The 10,000-nt window shown below is 44.1% G+C and overlaps 2 non-coding genes and 1 pseudogene across 2 annotated transcripts; all 3 read right to left on the minus strand.

The window, feature by feature from the left end:
* Nucleotides 1-3,263, minus strand: LOC135267726 (large subunit ribosomal RNA; annotated as a pseudogene; the record flags this gene model as incomplete).
* A 476-nt stretch (nucleotides 3,264-3,739) lies between these two features.
* Nucleotides 3,740-3,896, minus strand: LOC135267725 (5.8S ribosomal RNA). Its single transcript, XR_010336106.1, has one exon. It is a non-coding gene; the product is annotated as a 5.8S ribosomal RNA (ribosomal RNA).
* Nucleotides 3,897-5,954: 2,058 nt separating this feature from the next.
* Nucleotides 5,955-7,877, minus strand: LOC135267728 (small subunit ribosomal RNA). Its single transcript, XR_010336108.1, has one exon. It is a non-coding gene; the product is annotated as a small subunit ribosomal RNA (ribosomal RNA).
* Nucleotides 7,878-10,000: the final 2,123 nt, after the last annotated feature.

A 10,000-nucleotide genomic window follows, 5' to 3' on the forward strand; every position in this document is an offset into this window, starting at 1 on the left:
CTCGGACCTTGAAAATCCGGGAGAGGGCCACGTCGAGGCGTCGCGCCGGTTCGTACCCATATCCGCAGCAGGTCTCCAAGGTGAAGAGCCTCTAGTCGATAGAATAATGTAGGTAAGGGAAGTCGGCAAATTGGATCCGTAACTTCGGGATAAGGATTGGCTCTGAGGATCGGGGCGTGTCGGGCTTGGCGAGGAAGCGGGTCGCGGCTGACGTGCCGGGCCTGTGCGAGGTGAAGCGTTGTTCCGTTTCGGCGGTCAATGTCGAATCCGAGTTCGGTCCCGTGCCTAGGCCTCCCGCGGAACCGTCTTGCTGCGAGGCTCCGGGTGCGCCCGTCAGGGCGTCCGGAAGTCCTCTTCGGCCGCCATTCAACGGTCAGCTCAGAACTGGCACGGACCGGGGGAATCCGACTGTCTAATTAAAACAAAGCATTGCGATGGCCCCTGCGGGTGTTGACGCAATGTGATTTCTGCCCAGTGCTCTGAATGTCAACGTGAAGAAATTCAAGCAAGCGCGGGTAAACGGCGGGAGTAACTATGACTATGAGAGTCATAGTTACTCCCGCCGTTTACCCGCGCTTGCTTGAATTTCTTCACGTTGACATTCAGAGCACTGGGCAGAAATCACATTGCGTCAACACCCGCAGGGGCCATCGCAATGCTTTGTTTTAATTAGACAGTCGGATTCCCCCGGTCCGTGCCAGTTCTGAGCTGACCGTTGAATGGCGGCCGAAGAGGACTTCCGGACGCCCTGACGGGCGCACCCGGAGCCTCGCAGCAAGACGGTTCCGCGGGAGGCCAAAAGGCACGGGACCGAACTCGGATTCGACATTGACCGCCGAAACGGAACAACGCTTCACCTCGCACAGGCCCGGCACGTCAGCCGCGACCCGCTTCCTCGCCAAGCCCGACACGCCCCGATCCTCAGAGCCAATCCTTATCCCGAAGTTACGGATCCAATTTGCCGACTTCCCTTACCTACATTATTCTATCGACTAGAGGCTCTTCACCTTGGAGACCTGCTGCGGATATGGGTACGAACCGGCGCGACGCCTCGACGTGGCCCTCTCCCGGATTTTCAAGGTCCGAGGGGAAGATCCGGACACCGCCGCAACTGCGGTGCTCTTCGCGTTCCAAACCATATCTCCCTGCTAGAGGATTCCATGGAACTCGAACGCTCATGCAGAAAAGAAAACTCTTCCCGGATCTCCCGACGGCGTCTCCGGGTCCTTTTGGGTTGCCCCGACGAACTCTCTTGCGAGGGCCCGAATTATTAACGGTTCCGCTGCCGGGTTCCGGAATAGGAACCGGATTCCCTTTCGCCCAATGGGTGTGTGCTCGCTTCGTACGTTTACGTTCGAATTAAAAACGAACCAACGACATATCTACACCACATCAACATCGGCTTTCGCCTAGGGCTTAGGATCGACTGACTCGTGTGCAACGGCTGTTCACACGAAACCCTTCTCCACGTCAGTCCTCCAGGGCCTCGCTGGAGTATTTGCTACTACCACCAAGATCTGCACCGACGGCGGCTCCAGACGGCCTCACGGCCAGTCCTTCTGCGCTCACCGCCGCGACCCTCCTACTCGTCAGGGCTTCATGGCCGGTTAATTAAATAACCGACCGCACATGCCGCTGACGGCCGAGTATAAGCACGACGCTTCAGCGCCATCCATTTTCAGGGCTAGTAACTTCGGCAGGTGAGTTGTTACACACTCCTTGGCGGATTCCGACTTCCATGGCCACCGTCCTGATGTCTTAAGTTACCAACGCCTTTCATGGTATCCCATAAGCGTCGATTTAGGCGCTTTAACTCGGCGTTTGGTTCATCCCACAGCGCCAGTTCTGCTTACCAAAAATGGCCCACTTGGCACTCTGATTCGAGTCTCGCGGCTTCATATAAAGTTCGAGCAAGCCGGAGATCTCACCCATTTAAAGTTTGAGAATAGGTTGAGGCCGTTTCGACCCCAATGCCTCTAATCATTCGCTTTACCGGATGAAACTCGTAAGCGACGAGCGCCAGCTATCCTGAGGGAAACTTCGGAGGGAACCAGCTACTAGATGGTTCGATTAGTCTTTCGCCCCTATACCCAGTTCCGACGATCGATTTGCACGTCAGAATCGCTACGGACCTCCATCAGGGTTTCCCCTGACTTCGTCCTGACCAGGCATAGTTCACCATCTTTCGGGTCCCAGCGTGTACGCTCTTGGTGCGCCTCTTCTCGCAATGAGAATGAGACGCCCCGGGAGTGCGGGGCGACAGCCGTAACGGCCGCCCATCTTCCCTTAGTCCGTGCAAGACGAACTTTCACTTTCATTGCGCCTTTAGGTTTAGTCATGTCCCAATGACTCGCGCACATGCTAGACTCCTTGGTCCGTGTTTCAAGACGGGTCCTGAAAGTACCCAAAGCTATAGCGTCGCAGATCGGCGTTTCAACCGAGTCTGTCCGAGAACTCATTGGCGAACAGCCATTCGTAGACAGAACCGACACCAGGTGCGATTACCGTCATAAACGAACGCGCTTGCCAATGGTCGGACGCTAACTGTGTAGCGGCCCGGCGCCATATGCATACCTTCGAGCGAGTCGACCGGGAAACACCGCGGGTTCGTCCGAAACGGCGAACCGTTCGAACGGGCTCCACCGCGGGCCTTAGATCGACACCCAAAGGATCGCGACGTCCTACTGGGGGAGAAGTGCACGCGTTCGACTTCGGTTCGCATAAACAAAAGGCGCGAACGACGCGTACGCCGTTCGTCGCACGATCATTTAGCGCCGCTATCGAGTCACGCTGAATCTCCCCTTTCGACCTTTCGGGTTTCTCAGGTTTACCCCTGAACGGTTTCACGTACTATTGAACTCTCTCTTCAAAGTTCTTTTCAACTTTCCCTCACGGTACTTGTTCGCTATCGGTCTCGTGGTCATATTTAGCCTTAGATGGAGTTTACCACCCACTTAGGGCTGCACTCTCAAGCAACCCGACTCTGAGGAGAGATCCTCCCGTTATCGGCAACGGTCACTACGGGCCTGGCACCCTCTATGGGCTGTGGCCCCGTTCAAGATGGACTTGGACGCGTCGCACAATCTCGGGATGACGGATCCTCCCTAACACCACATTTCCCGGCGTCCGGTTTCGGCCGCGGGATTCAGTGCTGGGCTTTTTCCTGTTCGCTCGCCGCTACTAAGGAAATCCTAGTTAGTTTCTTTTCCTCCGCTTAATAATATGCTTAAATTCAGCGGGTAGTCTCACCTGCTCTGAGGTCGCAAATATAAATTTGCCTTTATTTTGTCAGACGATAATTACACGTATTCCGTTTATATGGCTGCCTCCAAACAATTTCAAACATCGATCTGACGTCGTTGCGAGAATGTTGTTGTTGTTAATTATAGTGCATAAAATATGCATATAAACAACTTTAACGTCTCGGACACGACGATCGCTTCGTTCGAAATTTAAGCGTTGTGGCTGCTTTTTAATATCGGACGTGCTACGTCTAAACCAACTTGTACCAACAAACTAATAAGAATGTCAGCCGCTATTGCGTTTTAGGATGCCGCGTTATTTTTTATATTGTTTTTATTGTTGTCTACGTTGCATAATATTTTATTATGACAACCGACAATCAATTAACAATTATAGTAACGCGTCATATTTGCACCCAACACGCTCCGACGTAATTGTCTACACAACATTGTGCGCTGTGTTTAAGACAAAAACCGAGCAGTCTTTGAAATTGACACGACCCTCAGCCAGGAGTGGTCCGGGAACAGTATATCCGAGGACCGCAATGTGCGTTCGAAATGTCGATGTTCATGTGTCCTGCAGTTCACAAGTTGACGCGCAATTAGCTGCGTTCTTCATCGACCCACGAGCCAAGTGATCCACCGTTCAGGGTAATCTTTTCAAACAAATTTAAAATATTATTACATAACGCACCGTTCCACATCGAAATCGTTTCATCATCACACAACAACAAAAATAACTACTTAAGGTTATTACAATTGTGATGTATATGTGAGAAACGGACCAATCGAAAGAAACGTTCGGCGTTATATTTTATAATATTTTATTTAATTAAAGTGGCATTTGTTTCTACTTATCGAAAAGAGTATGCAGTTATAGTTTAAGTTTACATAAAGAATAACCCGATGATATTAACGTTTTATAAATACGTATATATATCTATTAGGTTTTTTTTCTCTATCAACTTTGTCTATAAAACTCTGCTCCTTTTGCGATAAGCATTATGTATATTTATTAAATAGAAAATATGTCGAAAAACCAGACGTTTTCTTCAAACAAACGCCACAGCTACAAACTTAATCACAACAATATTTACCAAACAATACAATTGTAGGGTGTTTTGTGTGATACGTCGTTTGGTGGGCATTCTAAGAACGTCCGTCGACATAAAAACGAATCAAAAGAAAAGCACAGGCAGTGCAAAACGTTCCTTCGTCAGTCGGGCGTATATCATTTAAAACCCACAGAATCTAAAAAAGTTAATAAACTTTTTTATTTAGATTCCTACGGTTCGTCGCGTCGTTAAAGTAAATTATTACTTCGACGCATGCGGAACCCAGGTACCCGAAAACCGTAAGCCTAAGCGTTTTTTTCCAAACATCACTCACTATCGATAAAGTAAATTGATTTTATGTATTTATAAATGTGCGTTTGTATGTATAGTAGTATAGTAGTAGTATATTTTGTTATTGGTTGTTTCGAGCTTTTTATTGTTATAAAACGTTTTTGTAGTCTTGTACATAAAGTACAGACGAATAGACAGCCCCTTTTATTTATTAATAAACTCCAACCATTTACAAATTAAATTACAACTACAACATCTCTTTTACACATTAATTATACACCATCTTTATTTTCTTTTTTCCGAAGCGAATACGATGAAGAAAATACGCAAAGACTGGCTTACAAAACCGTAAGCCTAAGCGTTTATTTTTCAAACATCACTCACCATCGGTAAAGTAAAATGATGGTATGTATAAATGTGTATTTGTATGTACAGTAGCGTAATAATTTTGTTGTTGGTTGTTTCGAGTTTATTTATTATTATGGTTTGTATGTATAAAGTTTTAGTCTTGTACATAAAGTACAGACGAATAGACAGCCCCTTTTATTTATTAATAAACTCCAACCATTTACAAATTAAATTACAACTACAACATCTCTTTTACACATTAATTATACACCATCTTTATTTTCTTTTTTCCGAAGCGAATACGATGAAGAAAATACGCAAAGACTGGCTTACAAAACCGTAAGCCTAAGCGTTTATTTTTCAAACATCACTCACCATCGGTTAAGTAAAATGATGGTATGTATAAATGTGTATTTGTATGTACAGTAGCGTATTAATTTTGTTGTTGGTTGTTTCGAGTTTATTTATTATTATGGTTTGTATGTATAAAGTTTTAGTCGTGTACATAAAGTACGATCGTATTGGCAGACACCATTATTATTCATTCATTCATTCTTGTTTGTTATTATAAATAACTCCAACCATATACAAATACTACAACAACAACAACAACATCTCTTGCACATTAATTATACACCACCACTGTGTATTAGTACTTTTTTTCGAAGCGAATACGATGATGGAAATACGCTAAGACCGGCACTGCGAAAGCAATAATAAAACGTTAGCACATAACCATCTTTCGACAATATTGATTCGTGTTAATGTTCGAAAAAATTCTTTGAAAACGTCGTTTACGGCACGTTTACAATCGATTTATAAAATAAATCGAAAAACGTAACAACAGATCCGCTTAATGCAAGACGACCCGTTGTTGCTTTTCCGTTCGACGCATAATAAAGAATTTTGTATGAGAATTGATCATCATACGAATAGTGTATGTATGTGTGTTTTTTGTTGATCAGCACAGACAAAATGTGTGTGTATGTGTGACAACTAAACAACAACATTTACACGTTAATGATCCTTCCGCAGGTTCACCTACGGAAACCTTGTTACGACTTTTACTTCCTCTAAATGATCAAGTTTGGTCATCTTCCCAGCAACATCGGCAACGTCGAAACGCCACCGCGCACCGGTCCGAAGACCTCACTAAATCATTCAATCGGTAGTAGCGACGGGCGGTGTGTACAAAGGGCAGGGACGTAATCAACGCGAGCTTATGACTCGCGCTTACTGGGAATTCCTCGTTCATGGGGAACAATTGCAAGCCCCAATCCCTAGCACGAAGGAGGTTCAGCGGGTTACCCGGACCGCTCGGTCAGGGAGGACACGCTGATTCCTTCAGTGTAGCGCGCGTGCGGCCCAGAACATCTAAGGGCATCACAGACCTGTTATTGCTCAATCTCGTGCGGCTAGAAGCCGCCTGTCCCTCTAAGAAGAATTGTTTGTACGCCGACAGTAAAAACCGCACATAGAGACCGGGCGAACCCGGCTCCAGCCGGCATTTGGGATGTCGAAATACGCCTATTTAGCAGGCTAGAGTCTCGTTCGTTATCGGAATTAACCAGACAAATCGCTCCACCAACTAAGAACGGCCATGCACCACCACCCACCGAATCAAGAAAGAGCTCTCAATCTGTCAATCCTTCCGGTGTCCGGGCCTGGTGAGGTTTCCCGTGTTGAGTCAAATTAAGCCGCAGGCTCCACTCCTGGTGGTGCCCTTCCGTCAATTCCTTTAAGTTTCAGCTTTGCAACCATACTTCCCCCGGAACCCAAAAGCTTTGGTTTCCCGGAAGCTGCCCGCCGAGTCATCGGAGGAACGTCGGCGGATCGCTAGCTGGCATCGTTTATGGTTAGAACTAGGGCGGTATCTGATCGCCTTCGAACCTCTAACTTTCGTTCTTGATCAATGAAAGCGTTTTTGGCAAATGCTTTCGCTTCTGTCCGTCTTGCGACGATCCAAGAATTTCACCTCTAACGTCGCAATACGAATGCCCCCATCCGTTCCTATTAATCATTACCTCGGGGTTCCGAAAACCAACAAAATAGAACCGAGGTCCTATTCCATTATTCCATGCACACAGTATTCAGGCGAAGTTTTAGCCTGCTTTAAGCACTCTAATTTGTTCAAAGTAAACGTGCCGGCCCACCTCGACACTCAATGAAGAGCACCGCGGCGGGATTGAGTTGGGCCGCCCTCTCGAGCTAAGCCCACCGGCAGGACGTCCCGCGAAACGCCAGTTAACACCGCGAACGATGAACCGGCGGCGCGGGACACAAATTCGACTACGAGCTTTTTAACCGCAACAACTTTAATATACGCTATTGGAGCTGGAATTACCGCGGCTGCTGGCACCAGACTTGCCCTCCAATTGATCCTCGTTAAAGGGTTTAGAGTGTACTCATTCCGATTACGGGGCCTCGGATGAGTCCCGTATCGTTATTTTTCGTCACTACCTCCCCGTGCCGGGAGTGGGTAATTTGCGCGCCTGCTGCCTTCCTTGGATGTGGTAGCCGTTTCTCAGGCTCCCTCTCCGGAATCGAACCCTGATTCCCCGTTACCCGTTACAACCATGGTAGGCGCAGAACCTACCATCGACAGTTGATAAGGCAGACATTTGAAAGATGCGTCGCCGGTGCGAGACCGTGCGATCAGCGTAAAGTTATTCAGATTCACCAAGTTGTACGATGACGGCGAAACCGCCACCGATTGGTTTTGATCTAATAAAAGCGCTCCTTCCGTCTCCGGTCGGAGCTCTGTTTGCATGTATTAGCTCTAGAATTACCACAGTTATCCAAGTAAATGTGGGTACGATCTAAGGAACCATAACTGATTTAATGAGCCTTTCGCGGTTTCACCTTAATTTGGCTTGTACTGAGACATGCATGGCTTAATCTTTGAGACAAGCATATGACTACTGGCAGGATCAACCAGGGAACTGTGTTTTTGTGTTTTTTGAGACAGACGAGAGAATAAAATACTCATCATCATCGTTTATAAAGATGAAGAATATGCGCGTTTGTGCGAAACAATCTAACATATAAGAAAGTAACGCCACGCTGTTTCTTCTTTTCTTCGTACGATATAGAGATAAATGTATCGTCATCATCGTCGTCGTAGTCGTTAAACACCACAACACATATATCGGTCAATAAAGGCATAATAATAATATTTATAATATTATTTTTTACCTTTGCCGATTTAAAAGTTCAAACATTCTCTTCACTCTTCGCAAGATTGAATGCGACGTGAATTTATGAAATTCTTTCGAATCCATAAACGTTACGAATATTATATAAATATTCTCGCTCGGATATTAGAGAGTTGACGCATTTATTATTTTTGTTTGTTTAAATCACAAACATTTGTTAGTTCAACAAAGTTTGATTGCATAAGGACCGCCAACGTAAGAGAATACGTTTTGCCGCATCCGCAATCTCGCTGTGGGGAACTGGGCGAGCCACAAAATCACAAAATAAAGCAATCTCGCAAGCAAAGCCCTATTCGAATTCGATAGCGGAAATGTGCGATAAACGTCGATAAATTGGAAGCAAATGCAGAACGTATACATAATCGGTCGTTTTGTCGTCGTCATTTATGATAAACTTCGACTAAACCGTTACACCGTTCATATCGCCTCACTCAACGCATCGACACACACCACTACCATATGTATACCAGCGCGACACCGATCGAGGCAGCCGCTCGGTATTGGATGTGCGCACCGCTCCACTGACATAGCTCCACAGGCGACGTCTACCGAAGCGCACAGCTCTATAACTATAAGGCATACACACAAAAGGGAGAAAATATTTTAAATATTGATAATATTAAAAAGTCATATTTTATATTTAAACCATTATAAAATTTAATTATAAAAACGTTTGTTTTAAAAAAAATAATTAATTAATAAAAACAAAATTATTTTAAGCGCCGTACTTCGTAAACGTCGTACTTCGTTCGTCGTATGTGCAAAGTCAAATGAATGCTGTAGTTAGTCGCAGTTGGAACGTCTGAATGTCGTACAACGTAACAATAATTTTGAGTGCCCTAATGTGTAGACGTCGTACTTCGCGAACGTCGCACTTCGTAAACGACGTACTTCGTGAACGTCGCACTTCGTAAACGACGTACTTCGTGAACGTCGCACTTCGTAAACGACGTACTTCGTAAACGTCGCACTTCGTAAACGACGTACTTCGTGAACGTCGTACTTCGTAAAGGTTATGCAATATTAATACACATTTGCTGTATTGCAAGTTGCATTTTAATAAATATTATGCATTTTTATGTTTTAATTTAATATCTAGGCCAAAATACTATGTTTATTTAATTGTTAAATGTGTACGTTTATTTATAGATACGTAATTTACATAAAAATTTGTTTTTTTTTTTATTATATGCAAACTACAAATAAAACATTTAATATTTTTAAACGTCGTACTTCGTGTAAGTTATGCAATATTGATACAAATTTAGTGTATTGCGGGTCGCAATAATATTAATTTATATTTGAACGTAGTACTTCGTGAAGGTTATGCAACATCAGTACACATTAAGTGTATTGCAGGTTGCATTATTATTAATTTATGTTTTCTCACTTTTTACCTTCATATAAAAAAAAATTTAATATTTTTGGACGTCGTACTTCGTAACAGTTATGCAATATTGATGCACATCTGTTGTGCTGCGGGTTGCATTTTATAAATTTAATGTATTCTTATGATTTACTTTAATGTCTAGGCAAAAAAACACTTTTGATTAGTTGCTGAATGTTTACATTTATTTACAGATACGTAATTTGCAAAAAAATTTGCTGTTTTTTTATTATATACAACACAAATAAAATTCTTTAATATTCTTGAACGTCGTACTTCGTGTAGGTTATGCAATATTGATACAAATTTAGTGTATTGCGGGTCACAATAATATTAATTTATATTTAAACGTAGTACTTCGTGAAGGTTATGCAAGATCAGTACATATTAAGTGTATTGCAGGTTGCATTATTATTAATTTATGTTTTCTCACTTTTAACCTCAATATAAAAAAAAATTAAT

This window comes from Tribolium castaneum, unplaced genomic scaffold, assembly GCF_031307605.1.
Source record: "Tribolium castaneum strain GA2 unplaced genomic scaffold, icTriCast1.1 ptg000083l, whole genome shotgun sequence".
Lineage (NCBI taxonomy): Eukaryota > Metazoa > Arthropoda > Insecta > Coleoptera > Tenebrionidae > Tribolium > Tribolium castaneum.